The sequence below is a fragment of the Ovis aries genome, chromosome 22 (assembly GCF_016772045.2).
Source record: "Ovis aries strain OAR_USU_Benz2616 breed Rambouillet chromosome 22, ARS-UI_Ramb_v3.0, whole genome shotgun sequence".
In the NCBI taxonomy this organism is placed as follows: domain Eukaryota; kingdom Metazoa; phylum Chordata; class Mammalia; order Artiodactyla; family Bovidae; genus Ovis; species Ovis aries.
In genome coordinates this window covers 1764405-1782842 of record NC_056075.1, presented here as the reverse complement: position 1 = coordinate 1782842, position 18438 = coordinate 1764405, and the positions used below count along the sequence as shown (strand labels likewise).

Genomic DNA, 18438 nt, shown 5'->3' with positions numbered 1-18438 from the left:
TTTTGATTTATGGATATTTTTCCCTTTAATTATAACTAAATGTCCCTTTTAACTGATTTTACCTTTTTCTTCCTTGATTTTTGTCTTGATATTAATATAATTGATATAACTTTATCTTTATAACATTTTCTGAACAAATGAATAATTCCCTTCCTATTTTAACCAAGACATATTTACTTATTTAGAGCTTCAAGGTAGGAGTGGGAGTTTAGAAGAGGACAGCTTAGTCGGTTCTTTTGGAAAGTCACAAATAGTGGACCTGACTTCTGCTTTTGTCCTTTCAGTAAAGAGAGCAGAGAATACTGCTATCAATCAACTGTTAGACATCTCTGAGAATGCAGTGGGTTCTGACACACAGCAATAGATCTAACCACAGCATCTCCAGCAATTAGGGAGTACTTTGCAATTGGTGTGATGCTTTCCAAGCCATTCACTCATGTATTCATGTTCACTGAGCACCTCTCAGGGTGAGATGTCACATGAGGCTCCAAGGAACTATCAGAAGGTGAACCAGAGAGAAACATTTATGCCAGCCTGGAGCTTATACTCTGTGGGAGAAAGCATCATATAAACCAGGAAATAAATGCACAGGTAATTAAGATATATGATAAGTGTGATGAAGAAAATATATATGATAGTTTGGATGAAAATATGAAGAAGAGTCACGCTGAGGAAGGAAAAGTTAAAATAAATATTTTATTTTTCCAAACATAATTTTTAAACTGCCATCTGTTGAGGCATTTCAAACCAAAAGCCCAGAGATTCAAGTTTATTGTAATATGCATTCTGTTTTCTAATAAATAAATGCTTGTTGAAACGTACCAACTAGGTTTTAATATCCCATGTCACTCAAGTAGTTTTTAAATCTCCAAATAATGCATCAGTTCTGTTCAATTCAGTCCCTCAGTCGTGTCTGACTCTTTGCAACCCCATGAATTGCAGCACGACAGGCCTCCCTGTCCATCAACAACTGCTGGAGTTCACTCAGATTCAGGTCCATCGAGTCAGTGATGCCATACAGAGATCTCATCCTCTTTCGTCCCCTTCTCCTTCTGCCTCCAGTCCCTCCCAGCATCCAAGTATTTTTCAATGAGTCAACTCTTCGCATGAGGTGGCCAAAGTACTGAAGTTTCAGCTTTAGCATCATTCCTACCAAAGAAATCCCAGGGCTAATCTCATTCAGAATGGACTGGTTGGATCTCCTTGCAGTCCAAGGAACTCTCAAGAGTCTTCTCCAACACCACAATTTAAAAGCATCAATTCTTCAGCGCTCAGCCTTCTTCACAGTCCAACTGTCACATCCATACATGACTACTGGAAAAACCATAGCCTTGACTAGACGGACATTAGTCAGTAAAGTAATGTCTCTACTTTTGAATATGCTATCTAGGTTGGTCATAACTTTTCTTCCAAGGAGTAAGCGTCTTTTAATTTCATGGCCACAGTCATCATCTTCAGGGTTTTGAAGCCCCCCAAAATAAAGTCTTACACTGTTTCCACTGTTTCTCCATCTATCTCCCATGAAGTAGTGGGACCAGATGCCATTACCTTCGTTTTCTGAATGTTGAGCTATAAGCTAACGTTTTCACTCTCCTCTTTCACTTTCATCAAGAGGGTTTTAGTTCCTCTTCACTTTCTGCCATAAGGGTGGTGTCATCTGCGTATCTGAGGTTATTGATATTTCTCACAGCAATCTTGATTCCAGCTTGTGTTTCTTCCAGTCCAACATTTCTCATGATGTACTCTGCATAGAAGTTAAATACGCAGGATTACAATATACAGCCTTGAGGTACTCCTTTTTCTATTTGGAACCAGTGTGTTGTTCCATGTCCAGTTCTAACTGTTATTTCCTGACCTGCATACAGCTTTCTCAAGAGGAAGGTCAGGTGGTCTGGTATTCCCATCTCTCTCAGAATTTTCCACAGTTTATTGTGATCCACAGAGTCAAAGGCTTTATCATAGTCAATAAAGCAAAAATAGATGTTTTTCTGGAACTCTTTTGCTTTTTCCATGATCCAGCGGATGTTGGCAATTTGATCCCTGGTTCCTATGCCTTTTCTAAAACCAGCTTGAACATCTGGAAGTTCACGGTTCACGTATTGCTGAAGCCTAGCTTGGCGAATTTTGAGCATTACTTTATTAGCATGTGAGATGAGTGCAATTGTGCGGTAGTTTGAGCATTCTTTGGCGTTGCCTTTCTTTGTGATTGGAATGAAAACTGACCTTTTCCAGTCCCGTGGCCACTGCTGAGTTTTCCAAATTTGCTGGCATATGGAGTGCAGCACTTTCACAGCATCATCTTTCAGGATTTGAAATAGCTCCACTGGAATTCCATCACCTTCCCTAACTTTGTCCATAGTGATGCTTTCTAAGGCCCACTTGACTTCACATTCCAGGATGCCTGGCTCTAGATGAGTGATCACACCATTGTGATTATCTGGATCGTGAAGATCTTTTTGTACAGTTCTTCTGTGTATTCTTGCCACCTCTTCTTAATATCTTCTGCTTCTCTTAGGTTAATACCACTTCTGTCCTTTATTGAGCCCATCTTTACATGAAATGTTCCCTTTGTATCTCTAATTTCCCTGAAGAGATCTCCAGTCTTTCCCATTCTGTTGTTTTCCTCTATTTCTTTGCATTGATCACTAAAGAAAGCTTTCTTATCCCTTCTTGGTATTCTTTGGAACTCTGCATTCAGATGCTTATATCTTTCCTTTCTCCTTTGCTTTTAACTTCTCTTCTTTTCACAGCTATTTGTAAGGCCTCCCCAGACAGCCATTTTCCCTTTTTGCATTTCTTTTCCATGGGGATGGTCTTGATCCCTGTCTCCTGTACAATGTCACGAACTTTATTCCATAGTTCATCAGGCACTCTATCTATCAGATCTAGGCTCTTAAATCTATTTCTCACTTCCACTGTATAATCTTAAGGGATTTGATTTAGGTCATACCTGAGTGGTCTAGCGGTTTTCCCTACTTTCTTCAATTTAAGTCTGAATTTGGTAATAAGGAGTTCATGATCTGAGCCACAGTCAGCTCCTGGTCTTGTTTTTGTTGACTGTATAGTGCTTCTCCATCTTTGGCTGCAATGAATATAATCAATCTGATTTTGGTGCTGGCCATCTGGTAATGTCCATGTGTAGAGTCTTCTCTTGTGTTGTTGGAAGAGGGTGTTTACTATGACCAGTGCATTTTCTTGGCAAAACTCTATTAGTCTTTGCTCTGCTTCATTCTGTACTCCAAGGTCAAATTTGCCTGTTACTCCATGTGTTTCTTGACTTCCTACTTTTGCATTCCAGTCCCCTATAATAGAACCAAGGAATAATTATAGAGATGAAACTGGTTGGTAAAAACTAAAAGCATTTTCTCTTTGAAAGCTTTTCCCAAGGAATTTCACTGAAAGAAACAAGAGTGAGTATGAATGTTAACATTCAAACTATGAACAGCTCTCTGCAGCCTCTGTTATTTTTTGTTACCCAGAATAAAGCATTACCTCTGCCCCTACTTAAAAAAATAACAAATTTTTAAAAATTAAAAGAAGGAAAAATAACCCACTCTATTAAGAGTCTTAAGAAAATGACTTTAGCTCCCTCAAGGCTACTGTTTATCTTCTGGAGAATGGAATAAATTAATATTTCAAAAAATTACCAATCTGAGGCCCTTTCTAACTTTTTTTGTTTAGTTCGATTTGATCCACACTAAGTTAAATCTTACATTAATAAATACCATCCACTAGAAGGATATATAATTGCATTAAATCCTCATCCAATGAAACTGAAAGAACACAAGCCTAAAGCACAGTCTTATTTGCAAGTAATGTTCTGTATTTAACAGAACAATATCTTACCAGTAAGTGAAATTCCTGGTTGCATCTCTAGTGCATGTGTGTGTACTAAGTCACTTCAGTCATGTCCGACTCTTCGGGACCCTACTCTGACTCCTTTGTCCATGGGGATTCTCCAGGTAAGAACACTGGAGTAGGTTGCCATGCCCCTTTCCAAAGGATCTTTCTGACCCGTGGAATCGAACCTTCATCTCTTCCATCTCCTGCTTTGGCAGAAGGGTTCTTCATCACTAGCGTCAACTGGGAAGATCTTGTATCTGGAGACTCATACAATAACAAAACTATTTATACTGATTAACACGCTGGTGAATGGCATCTCCATTTCTAGGTATCTATTTGATGCCTAAAATGTTTGCTTTACCTCCTAAATCCTAAATACTTACCAATTTTAAGCACAGCCTGATGTAACTATGTCTCTTGCTACTGCTATTAGATCAGCTACAACCAATTCTTAACAGAATAACTAGCAAGCAGTAGGCACACTTCATTCAAAATGCACTGTGGTAATAAAGCCTTTAGGATGAAAGCAATTGGGAAAATTGTAACTTGCTCATAAAATGGTAAACTGAGTGAAATTACAAAGAGGTGATTCGAGGGTGTACCTCTGTTTCTGCTAGCAAGACATTGGGGTAAAATAGGACTAATAGTTTATTTGTTTACATTAATAAAAAAAATACAGATAAATTCAGGAAGAAAAGAGATAAGATATGAGATGCTCTGGATGGGTCCACTGAGACTTAGATTATGGATTTGCATCTCACTGTCATCAAAGACATTAAGGCTCCTTCAGTGATGGGAAGGCCATTAAAAACTTTGATGCATTACTTACTCTGTCTGAGGAAGCCTTACAAATATCTGTAAAAAGAAGAGAAGTGAAAAGCAAAAGAGAAAAGGAAAGATATACCCATTTGAATGAAGAATTCCAAAGAATAGCAAGGAGAGACAAAAAAGCCCTCCTCAGTGATCAATGCAAAGAAATAGATGAAAACAATTGAAAGGAAAGACGAGATCTCTTCAAGAAAATTGGAGACACCAAGGGAACTTTTCATGCAAAACTGGACACAATAAAGGACAAAAATGGTATGGACCTAACAGAAGCAGAAGATACTGAGAAGGGAGGCAGGAATGCACAGAAAAGCTATGCAAAAAATCACGATGTCGTGATCACTCAACTAGAGCCAGACATCCTGGAATGTGAAGTCAAGTGGGCCTTAGGAAGTGTCACTAAAAACAAAGTTAGTGGAGGTGATGGAATTCCAGTTGAGCTATTTCAAATCCTAAAAATGATGCTGTGAAAATGCTGCACTCAATATGTCAGCAAATTTGGAAAACTCAGCAGTAGCCACAGGATTGGAAAAGGTTAGTTTTCATTCCAATCTCAAAGAAAGGAAATGCCAAAGAATATTCAGACTAACACACAATTTCACTCATCTCACATGCTAGTAAAGTAATGCTAGTAAAGCCATGCTTCAGCAATATGTGAACTGTGAGCTTCCTGACGTTCAAGCTGGTTTTAGAAAAGGCAGAGGAACCACAGATCAAATTGCCAACATCTGCTGGATCATGGAAAAAGCAAGAAAGTTCCAGAAAAGCATCTATTTATGCTATATTGACTATGCCAAAGCCTTTGACTGTGTGGGTCACAATAAACTGTGAAAAATTCTGAAAGAGATGGGAATACCAGACCACCTGACCTGCCTCTTGAGAAAGCTGTATGCAGGTCCGGAAGCAACAGTTAGAACTGGACATGGAACAACAGACTGGTTCCAAATAGAAAAAGGAGTATGTCAAGGCTATATATTGGGCCCCTGATTATTTAACTTCTATGCAGAGTACATCATGAGAAATGCTGGACTGGAGGAAGCACAAGCTGGAATCAAGATTGCTGGGAGAAATATCAATAACCTCAGATATGCAGATGGCACCACCCTTATGGAAGAAAGTAAAGAAGAACAAAAGAGCCTCTTGATGAAAGTGAAAGAGGAGAATGAAAAAGTTGGCTTAAATCTCAACATTAAGAAAACTAAGATCATGACATCTGGTCCCATCACTTCATGGGAAATAGATGGTTAAACAGTAGAAACAGTGTCAGACTTTATTTTTCTGGGCTCCAAAATCACTGCAGATGGTGACTGTAACCATGAAATTAAAAGATGCTTACTCCTTGGGAGGAAAGTTATGACCAACCTAGACAGCATGTTAAAAAAGCAGAGACATTACTTTGTCAACAAAGGTCAGTCTAGTTAAGGGTATGGTTTTTTCCAGTAGTCATGTATGGAAGTCAGAATTGGACTACAAAGAAAGCTTAGCACCAAAGAATTGATGCTTTTGAACTGTGGTGTTGGAGAAGACTCTTGCGAGTCGCTTGGACTGCAAGGAGATCCAACCAGTCCATCCTAAAGGAAATCAGTCCTGGGTTTTCATTGGAAGGACTGATGTGGAAGCTGAAACTCCAGTTCTTTGGCCACCTGATGCAAAGAGCTTACTCTTTTAAAAAGATCCTGATTCTGGGAAAGAATGAGGGCAGGAGGAGAAGGGGATGACAGAGGATGAAATGGTTGGATGGCACCACTGACTCAATGGAAATGAGTTTGGGTATTCTCTGGGAGTTGGCGATGGACAGAAGGCCAAGCATGCTGCAGTTCATGGGGTAGCAAAGAGTCGGACACAACTGAGCAACTGAACTCCATTAAAATGGGATTACTGTCTTTTAAAATAAATTCACAGGATTGTAGGAGTGAAAAGGAGGAAAAGGAAGAAAAGTAATTCGATTTTTAACTGTCATCCAAGTATGAAGATAACATCAGAAAACATGCATAGACACATTATGAAATTATTTTCACAGTGCATGAAGATCGGCCACCCTAGTCTGTCATAAATGGATTTGTGGTCCAGGTACTTTAGATTCCAGCTCTTGGCTGATAACAGCCTGCAGAGCATCGTCATGAATTAAAGATGGAAGGATCATGCAACTCAGAATAATATAAGAGGAAGTTGATCAGGTTTAGTTTTATGCATGTGCAGTGAAAATAAAATGCATTGGAAAATATTTTTAGAGCCAAAGAAAGTAGCTTTACACAGGAATAAGCAAAAATGACACAAATGATTGATAAATCAATATATTTTTTAAATTAGTATTTATAAGGAACATGATAAACATCCCAGGAGACAGTGCCTTAATCATTTCTCAATGAATGTGTGTGTCTACTATGCCTACTGTGTAAAATCCTGAATGCTGGGATTAAAAAATTAAGAAGGCAAGGATGTTCTCATCTTTGTAGAATTTAGATTCTAAACTGAGGGAGGAAGGAGAAGATGATAGATAAGTAAATGATGATAAATATAACATGAGGGTGGTAACCTCTGAGGGGGACTTTCCACGTGGCACTAGTGGTAAAGCACTTACCTGCTAATGCAGGAGACATAAGAATTGCGGGTTGGATCCCTGGGTTGGGAAGATCCCCTGTATGAGGGCATGGCAACACACTCCAGTATTCTTGCCTGGAGAATCCCAGGGACAGAGAAGCCATGTGAGCTATGGTCTACAGAGTCGCAAAGAGTTGGACATGACTGAGGCAATTCGGCGAGCAACTTTTCAGGACACAATCAAATTGGGGAAAAAGATATCAAAACAAATATGTTTGACAATGTAAGAGGAAGCAGAGAAATTACTTTAGTTATGTATGGTCAGTCTCTGTTATTTATCACCATGTCCTCATTCAATGAATAGTAGTTTCTATAAAGGCCAATCCAAGTTTCAACAAAGTCACATTTTATCAGTGATGCTAGTTATGAATGGCAGCAATTGCAATTAAGTGAGAAAGCATGTCTGCCAGAGTCCAGCTCCAGCAGCCAGGGATTCAGCCTGAAGGGAGGAACAGTGTCAGCAAGTAACAAGACAGCCTCTCAGTTTTCTTGGACTGCCTATTTATTTTAAGTTTAAGATTCTGTTTTATACTTTTACAAAAACATTAGGTTAGAGGTTTGACATTTTCAGTTCCCCCTCACCCAGATTTATTATCTCCATAAATCATCTTTGTCCTTCAAACAGAGTTCATGTTTCAGCGATTCTCTTGGAATCAGCTTTACCATTTATTATCTACTTCCTCTTATGTGTCCTATAGTTAACTTGTGATTACATTGTAACTCATGCTACATTCCTCAGTTTATTTCTTACCTTTCTAAATTTCTAACATCCTGAGCTTTTTTGCCCCTAACATCCTGAGCTTTTTTGCCCCTAACATCCTGAGCTTACTATCTCTTAAAAAGGCTTCAAGTTATAGTATCTCTAAAATTCCTAACCTCTATAAGCTATAGTAAATTATGCTAACATTACAACACTCCTTAAATCTTCAACTTCTAAATATTTTAATTATTTCTAAGCCCTAAATTCAGTAAACTCCCTTGCCATAAACATTTTCCTCACAAATAGGCTTCAGTTAGCAGTCCCTCCCATGGCCTCAAGCTGCGGCCTATGTGCTCATCCTGGAACACTCTTTTGTAAAAGTCCTTAAACAAATGTCAATGATTAACTTTATGAATTATTTTATGACCACAGCTGCAGAAGGCTTTGTGCCTTCTCATGCTCCTCTCAAGAACAATAAGCACCTTAATATTCTTTTCAGTCAACTCAGCCGAGGAGACCAAAAAACAAGTCAGAATCACAAGATAACCCCTTCATTCCAGGTCCATGCTTGCAGGACAAAGAGAGAGAGTTGCGGTCATGCCTGCATTTTGTCAGTAATGCCTAATGTGGCTCCCAACACATGTCAAACACTTAGGAATTTGGGCTGCCCTAGTAATCTTCCTAGCCATGATGAAAGCTCAGAAATAATGATGCATCCCCTATTCTCATGGGGCTACACATGCATATGTAGGAAACACAACATTTGCAACAAAACACTGCTATCCATTCTATAGGTAATGACTCTAAGATTGCTTTCCCTAACTCAGCGTGCCTGATTCCTTACCTGGCCAATTGTTACTCTCCTGCATTCTTTCCATTTTCTTTTGTCGGAGGAGTATGTAATTTCCTCGGTTCTGTCTCATCACAACAAAAATTCGAAGTGATGAACCAGTGTTACAGCTCCGTGTTATAGCTCAGTTTTATTTAGAAAGTAAAGGACAATACATCCTCAAGGCATAAGGGCATGCCAGCTGAAAAGACATGAAGAGAAGAGAGAGGGAGTGCGCACCAGATCCCCAGCCCTTTGGCACCTCTTTTTTATGCCCTTTTTTTTTTTTTTTTCCTCCTCCCCCTGGGCCTGTCCTATGTAAACTGAGCAAGCTAGGAGTGCTGCTTGTTCTACTTGGGGTCCTCACTCTGGTCCTCAGACCTTCCTTTGTTCTATTTTCATAGGCTTTTCCCTTCTTTGTCTTTTAGCCACTGCCATTCTGAGCTCCTTTTTCCTATTCTACCTACCTAAAATTCCCCCTCAAGAGATGGGAGGACCAATTTTTTGGGAATAGGGGCATCAAGGTCTTTCTGGCTACCTACTGCTAAACTGGGATGGCGAGGAGCATTAAGCCTCCCCCTCTTGCTAGGCTCAGGCCTCATAGTCTTTATAGTGGTGTCCATCTAAGGGAGAGTGATATTTTCTGTGGTCAACTGTATTTTTATGTATCCTTGTTGAACTGGCACTGCACATTGTAGCTTGTTGAGCTGGGCAGAGACAAAACAGGTTAGACAATTGATAATACATGGAGCAGTCATAAGCAGTATCAATATGGTGATAACAAGGACTAGTAGGGGCATTAGCCAACTCCAAATTCCTACCACCAGGATGATCAAGTCCCTTCCTGTTGAGGGATCAGAAGATTTATCTCCTGTCTGTTTTGGAGTAAAACCCCTTCCAAGATGTGTTGGCTCTTGAGAGCTGTTCTGAGAAATCTTATCCCCAGAAGTTTAATTTTGGGGGTGTTCATTAGGGGCACTCATTTGTAGTTCTGAATACGTATCTGAGATCTCCCAAGGGCTCACAGGTGTATTGAGTGTCCTCTTCTGTTTTCTTCCATGGCTTGACTCGTCTGTAGTGAATACAGGAGTCATATCCTGGTACCTTGACTGCTGTGGAGGTAGAAAGTATTACAGGGTAGGGGCCTTTCCATGTGGGCTGAAGCTGAGCCTTTGGCAATCCATCTTTCCAGACTTTAATTAGGACTTGAGTCCCTGGAGCATATTATGGTGACTCCTTAGAATCTTTTGGGTTCTGGTTGACCTGTTGGAATTGCTCAATGACCATGGTATAAGACTGGGGTTCTGAGCCTCTGAATCTAGGAAGAGGTCATTGACACAAATAGAAGGTCTCCCATATAGCATCTCATAAGGTCTAAGACCAACCTGTTCCTTGGGGGCAATACAGGTGTGCAGGAGAGCTATTGGTAAAGCCTCCTTCCATCCCAGGGAGGTCTCCTGGGTTTTCTTTTTTATCACTGATTTTAAGAATTGGTTTGCTCTTTCTTCTTTTCCTGAAGCCTGAGGCCTCCAGGCACAATGCAGATAATAAGTAATGCCCAATGCTTTAGAGACCCCTTTGGTGACCTTAGAAGTAAATGATGTCCCATTGTCACTTTGCAATGCCCTGGGCAGACCAAATCTTGGAATGATTTCATGGAGAAGTCTTTTTTTTTTTTTTCCCACCTCCTCAGCCTTCTCAGTCTGGGTGGGAAAGCCTTCTATCCATCCTGTGAATGTATCTATCATGACTAATAGATATTTATACCTTTGAGAAACTGGCATTTGGGTGAAGTCCACCTGCCAGTCCTCTCCTGGGTACGTCCCACATCATTGGACAGGCTGGGCCAGCAAAGGTCTTTGAGATCCTTTTGGGTTGTTTAATTGCCAAGTAGGACAAGAGGAGACCACTTGCCTTATAGTCGTTTGGAGGCCTGCTCCTCTGAAAGACCTTTCTAGTAATCTTTGGAGGGCCTTTCCCCTAAATGAGTAGTGCCATGTAAGGAGTTAACCAACTTCGATTGGAGATTCCCAAGAAAAAGGACTCTCTCCTTTTAGGACCACCCCATGTGATTTTCATGAAAGCCCTCATTCTTAGCTTTAAAAGTCTCACCTTCAGTATAAAAAGGAGTTTTTGGCAACTTAGTCTGTGGAACTAAGGTGGCAACCCTTATTAGGCCATTTTTCTGTAATGCTGCTCTCTTAGCTGCCTGATCAGCTGCTTGGTTCCCTCGTGCCACTTCCAGTGTCCCTTTTATGGTGTCCTTTACAATGGGAGATGGAAACCACAGTGGGCAGATGGACTGCCTCCAAGAGTCTAAGGACTGGATCACAATATCTGATTGGGGGCCCGCTGGTGGTCTGGTGGCCTCTTTCCAAATAGAAGCATGTGTATGTAGCACCTGAAAGACATATTTGGAGTCAGTGTAATTGCTACTCTTTTTTTGTGTCCCCAACGCTAAAGTTCGAGTCAGAGCTATTAGTTCAGTTCAGTTGCTCAGTCCTGTTCCACTCTTTGTGACCCCATGGACTGCAGCACACCAGGCCCCCTTGTCCATCACCATTCCCAGAGTTTACTCAAATTCATGTCCATTGAGTCAGTGATGTTATCCAACCATCTCATTCTCTGTTGTCCCCTTCTCCTCCTGGCTTCAATCTTTCCCAACATCAGGGTCTTTTCAAATGAGTCAGCTCTTTGAATCAAGTGGCCAAAGTATTGGAGTTTCAGCTTCAACATCAGTCCTTCTGAGAGCATAACAGGCAGGAAGGCCAGAGGTCTCCAAGCGGAGAAAATAGCCTGCAAATGTCAAACATTTTTATCTCTCTGAAGCGGCAGGAGGAAACAAACTAGCGATATTTTTTCCTTCTCTACACAAATTTAAAAGGAGGTTTTTCTTAAAATACTGTGTTGCCATAATGACACCTGGTTTCACCTGAAGTTAACTATTCTCAAACCTAGAGATAACCAATGCCTTTTTCTTATGGAAATGTTTATCTTAAGCTATGCTAATGTATTATGCATTTACCCCAAACTCTGTCTTCAAGTCGGTTTTGCCTCTTGGCTCAGAACCTACTTGACAAACCAGTATGTTATACTCTGATATTGTTCCCCTAATCTATGTAAACGAAATTATTTTTATGGTGATCTGCCCTTCTTCAAGATTCAAGTTAATCATTTTATGGTTTAGGATGAACCACTTGGTGCCAAGATAATCCCAAAATGCATCTTATGGGTGAGGAGCCTGGTGTCATTCTGAGTTTTAAGACATTCTTTTCTTTCATTAACAGACTCCTAGTGACTATATGACATCGAGCTGAAGACTAGCAGGGGGGTACTCTTTCTGCCCCCTTCTGATGCCTATGTCAGAAGCTTTCTCTATCTCCTTTATACTTTAATAAAACTTTATTACACAAAAGCTCTGAGGGATCAAGCTTCGTCTCTGGCCTCAGATTGAATTCTTCTCCACCGGGGGCCAAGAATCCCGACGGATTTGTGTGATTCAACAATAACCTTCCACTTCCAATGAAAAGTCAGGACTGCTTTCCTTTAGGATGGATTGGTTGGATCTTTTGCAGTCCAAGGGACTTCAAGAATCTTCTCCAACACCATAATTCAAAAGTATTAATTATTGGTGTGCAGCTTTCTTTATGGTCCAACCCTCACATCTGTACATGACTACTGGAAAAACAAGAGCCTTAACTTGATGGAATTTGTTGACAAAGTAATGTCTCTGCTTTTTAACATGCTGTCTAGGTTGGTCATAACTTTCCTTCCAAAGGGTAAACATCTTTTAATTTCATGGTGGCAGTCACCATCTGCAGTGATTTTGGAGTCCCAAAAAATGAAGCCTGCCACTATTTCCACTGTTTCTTCATTTATTTGCCATGAAGGGATGGGACTAGATGCCAAGATATTAGTTTTCTGAATGTTGAGCTTTAAGCCAACTTTTTCAGTCTCCTCTTTCACACTTTCATCAAGAGGTTCTTTAGTACTTCTTTGCTTTCTGCCATAAGGGTGGTGTCATCTGCACATCTGAGGTTATTGACCATTTCTCCCAGCAATTTTGATTCCAGCTTGTGCTTCCTCCAGCCCAGCATTTCTCATGATGTACTTTGCATATAAGTTAAATAAGCAGGGTGACAATATACAGCCTTGATCTATACTCCTATACTCCTTTTCCTATTTGGAACCAGTCTATTGTTCCATGTCCAGTTCTAACTGTTGCTTCCTGACCTGCATACAGATTTCTCAAGAGGCAGGTCAGGTGGTCTGGTATTCCCATCTCTTTCAAAATTTTCCATAGTTTATTGTAATACACACAGCCTTGACATAGTCAATAAAGCAGAAATAGATGTTTTTCTGGAACTCTCTTGCTTTTTCGATGATTCAATGGATGTTGGCAATTTGATCTGTGGTTCCTCTGCCTTTTCTAAAACCCGCTTAAACATCAGGAAGTTCACAGTTCACATATTGCTGAAACCTGACTTGGAGAATTTTGAGCATTATTTTACTAGCATGTGAGATGAGTGCAATTGTGCAGCAGTTTGAGCATTCTTTGGCATTGTCTTTCTTTAGAATTGGAATGAAAACTGACCTTTTCCAGTCCTGTGGCCACTGCTGAGTTTTCCAAATTTGCTGGCATATTGAGTGCAGCACTTTCACAGCATCATCTTTCAGGATTTGAAATAGTTCAACCAAAATTCCATCCACTAGCTTTGTTTTTAGTGACACTTCCTAAGGCCCACTTGACTTCACATTCCAGGATGTCTGGCTCTAGTTGAGTGCTCACACCATCATGATTATCTGAGTTATGAAGATCTTTTTTGTACAGTTCTTCTGTGTATTCTTGCCACCTCTTCTTAATATCTTCTGCTTCTGTTCGGTCCGTAACATTTCTGTCTTTATTGAGCCCATCTTTGCATGAAATATTCCTTTGGTATCTCTAATTTTCTTGAAGAGATATCTAGTCTTTCCCTTTCTATTGTTTTCCTCTATTTCTTTGCACTGATCATTGAGGAAGGCTTTCTTATCTCTCCTTGCTATTCTTTGGAAGCCTGCATTCAAATGGATGTATCTTTCCTTTTCGCCTATGCTTTTCACTTCTCTTCTTTTCCCGGCAATTTGTAATACCTCGTCAGACAGCCATTTTGCTTTTTGCATTTCTTTTTCTTGGGGATGGTCTTGCTCCCTGTCTCCTGTACAATGCCATGAACCTGTATCCATAGTTCTTCAGACAGTCTGTCTATCAGATCTAATCCCTTCAATCTATTTGTCACCTTCATTGTATAATTGTAAGGGATTCGATTTAGGTCATACCTGAATGGTCTAGTGGTTTCCCCTACTTTATTCACTTTAGTTATGAATTTGGCAACAAGGAGTTCATGATCTGAGCTACGGTCAGCTTCTGGTTTTGTTTTTGCTGACTGTAGAGAGTTTCTCCATCTTTGGCAGCAAAGAATATAATCAATTTGATTTCAATGTTGACCATCTGGTTATGTCCATGTGTCCATGTGTAGAGTCTTGTCTTGTGTTTTTGGAAGAGGGTGTTTGCTATGACCAGTGCATTCTCTTGGCAAAACTCTATTAGCCTTTGCCCTGCTTCATTCTGTACTCCAAGGCCAAATTTGCCTGTTACTCCAGTTGTTTCTTGACTTCCTACTTTTGCATTCCAGTCCCTTATAATGAAAATGATATATTTTTTGGGTGTTAGTTCTCAAAGTTCTTGTAGGTCTTCATAGAATCATTTAACTTCAGCTTCTTCAGCATTACTGGATGGTACATAGACTTGGATTACTGAGATATTAACCGTTTACCTTGTAAATGAGCAGAGATCTTTCTGTCATGTTTGAGATAGCATCCAAGTACTGCATTTCATGACTACTGGAAAAACCATAGCCTTGACTAGATGGACTTTTGTTGGCAAAGTAATGTCTCTGCTTTTCAATATGCTATCTAGGTTGGTCATAACTTTTCTTCCAAGGAGTAAGCGTCTTTTAATTTCATGGCTGCAGTCACCATCTGCAGTGATTTTGGAGCCCCCCAAAATAAAGTCTGACACTGTTTCCACTGTTTCTCCATCTATTTGCCATGAAGTGATGGGACCAGATGCCATGATCTTCATTTTCTGAATGTTGAGCTTTAAGCCAACTTTTTCATTTTCCACTTTCACTTTCATCAAGAGGATTTTTAGTTCCTCTTCATTTTCTGCCATAAAGGTGGTGTCATCTGCATATCTGAGGTTATTGATATGTCTCCTGGCAATCTTGATCCCAGCTTGTTCTTCTTCCAGCTCAGCGTTTCTCATGATGTACTCTGCATATAAGTTAAATAAGCAGGGTGACAATATACAGCCTTGACATACTCCTTTTCCTATTTGGAACCAGTCTGTTGTTCCATGTCCAATTCTACCTGTTGCCTCCTGACCTGTGAAGAAAGCTGAGCACTGAAGAAATGATGCTTTTGAACTGTGGTGTTGGAGAAGACTCTTGAGAGTCCCTTGGACTGCAAGGAGATCCAACCAGTCCATTCTGAAGGACATCAGCCCTGGGATTTCTTTGGAGGAAATGATGCTAAAGCTGAAACTCCAATACTTTGGCCACCTCATGTGAAGAGTTGACTCATTGGAAAAGACTCTGATGCTGGGAGGGATTGGGAGCAGGAGGAGAAGGGAATGACAGAGGATGGGCTGGCTGGATGGCATCACTGACTTGATGGATGCGAGTCTGAGTGAACTCCGGGAGTTGGTGATGGACAGGGAGGCCTGGCGTGCTGTGATACATGGGGTCTGAAAAAGTCGGACATGACTGAGCTACTGAACTGGACTGAACTGAACTGTATTTCAGACTCTTTTGTTAACTATGATGGCTCCTCCATTTCTTCTAAGGGTTTCTTGCCCACAGTAGTGAAGATCATCTTCATTAAATTCACCCATTCCAGTCCATTTCCATTCACTGATTCCTAAGATGTCAACGTTCATTCTTGCCATCTTTGACCACCTCCAGTTTGCCTTGATTCATGAACCTAACATTCCTGGTTCCTAGGCAACATTGCTCTTTATAGAATTGGACTTTTCTTCTGTCACCAGTCACATCCAAAACTGTATATTGCTTTTGCTTTTGTCTCCATTTCTTCATTCTTCCTGAAATTTTTCTCTCCAGTAGCATATTGGGCACCTGCCGACCTGGAGAGTTCATCTTTCAGTGTTCTATCTTTTTGCCTTTTCATAGTGTTCATGAGTTCTCAAGGCAAGAATAATGAAGTGGTTTCCCATTCCCTTCTCCAGTGGACCACGTTTTGTTAGAACTCTCCACCATGATCTGTCTGTCTTGGTGTACCTACAGGGCATGGCTCATAGTTTCATTGAGTTAGAGAAGGCTGTGGTCCATGTGATTAGACTGTTATTTTTCTGTGATTGTAGTTTTGAAACTGTTTGCTCTCTGATGGAGAAGGATAAGTGACTTATGGAAGCTTCCTGATGGGATAGACTGACTGAGGTGGAAACTGGGTGTTGTTCTGATGGGCAGGGCCATGCTCAGTAAAGCTTTAATACAATTTTCTGTTGATGAGTGGAGCTGTGTTCCCTCCATGCTATTTTTAAGTGATGTTGCTCATTCCAACTCTGGGATCTTGTGGACTATAGCCCATCAGGCTCCCCTGTCCATGGGATTCTCCTGGCAAGAGTACTGGAGTGGGTTGCCATTTCCTTCTCCAAGGTCTTCCCAACACAGGGATCAAACCCAGTTCTCCTGCATTGTAGGCAGCCAAACTATGGTGGAGTTAATGAAGATAATGATGACTTCCCTCAAAAAATCCCATGCATGTACTGCTACACTCACTGCCTCCAACCCTGGAGAAGGCCACCACCAAGCCACACCTCTACCAGAGATTCACGGACACACACAGGCATCTATGTGACAGTCTCTTGTAGGGTCCGTGCTCCTTTCTCCTGGGTCCTGGTGTGCGCAAGGTTCTGTTGTGCCTTCCAAGAATGTATTTCCCAGTTTGGTATAAGTTCTGGCAGCTCTATGGTGGGTTAATGGCGACCTCCTCCAAGAGGGCTTATGCCATACCTGAGTCGGGGATGTCAAACACAGTTCTGTCTCAGTCTCTGTGGGGTCCCTGGGTCCTGGTGGCACAAGATTTGTTTGAGCCCTCTGCGCATCTCTGGCAGGAATGGGGTTAGACTAAATGCAAATTCACCCTTCTTGCCATCTTGCTGGGACTTCTTCTTTGCCCTTGGATGTGAGTATCGCCTCCCAGCTGCTCCAGCGCCTACCATCTTACTCTGGTTTCTCTGAACTTGGACGTCAGGTATCTCTGCATGGCCAGTCCAGCAAAACACAGCCGCTGCTCCTGATCTTGGATGTGGGGTATCTCTTCACAGCTGCTGCTCCAGCAGCGTGGAGCTGCTACTTTTGAGTCAGAGCTATGAACTCAGATAACTGGGCTGAAGTACCTGGTGGCAAAGGTTTAGCCTGCTGCTGCTGATAACTCACTTCAGTCGTTTCTGACTCTGTGTGACCCCATAGATGGCAGCCCACCAGGCTCCCCTGTCCCTGAGATTCTCCAGGCAAGAGTACTGGAGTGGAGTGCCATTGCCTTCTCCAAAGGTTTAGCCTCTATGGTCTCAAAATTGGAGACTACCACATATCCTGTTCTTCTTTTATCATCCAAGACAAAACTGCTTCTATCAGTGTACCAAATTTCTTCAGGATTGGTCAGAGGATCTTCCAACAAGCCCTCTTGTGGTTTTGTCTGGTGGTCCAAGGTTTCTGCCACATCCAGTTTCACCCTTGGCTCCAGCCCCGTGATGGTTATCTGTGACAGGCAGGCTGGCTGGAACGGGCTGCCTCATTCCTGTTGAACCATCTTTAGGGGAGGCTTGGCACTTGACCTTGAAGCTCTAGGGTCCCAAGAGCAGAGTGTCGCCCAATATCCCAATTGATGGTATTTGTAGCAAGCCATTTTAGGAGACTTGTCATGGTTTGGACATTCTTTGGCCCAAAGCCCACCTGTCTACAGATTAGACATTTGCCTGGTGCCTTGTCCTTCAAGGACTCAGGGTTTGCCATAGAGCTTACCTGGAAGGTGGGCATCATCTGGGCATGCCTTGTGTCTTTCCTTTTCTCCCTTTCCTGGGCATTGGCTTCCCTTTCCTGTTCTCTGTTATAAAAGGTATTGGTGGCTCTCTGGACCATCTCATCTAAAGAGGCAGCAGGGTCCTGCTACTGAAGCTGTTATAACTTTATCCTGATGTGTGATGCACATTGGGACAGAAATCTGTCTTTTAATATCACCTGTAAGAGTCTAAGTCCCAATTGGTAAACTTTTGGAGTGTCTCATTTAGGCTTTCCAGAAAGGCAATGGTGTTTTCATTGGGCTTGGAGTTATCACTGAGACTGGGCACAGTCCCCAAAATAATAGGCTTCCTTCTATTTCTATGGGTGGACTTCCTTAGAGGTGAGTCTTTTAGAAACTTATCCTACTCAGTACTGCTGGAATTTGAGAGCTAGGCGACCCCAGCTCAGGGTGCAGATCCCCAGGCAAGCTGAGGTGTGAAAACCTCCTGGAGATCGAATCCCTGGTCAGGTAGAGGCATGTCGGCCTCCCGAGAATCGGGTCCCTGGGCAGGATGAGGCAT

At 41.5% G+C, this 18438-nt stretch overlaps 1 pseudogene; it reads right to left on the bottom strand.

Moving 5' to 3' along the window:
- Nucleotides 1-18438, bottom strand: part of LOC101121223 (PEST proteolytic signal-containing nuclear protein-like) — a 51034-nt pseudogene extending 32596 nt beyond the window's left edge.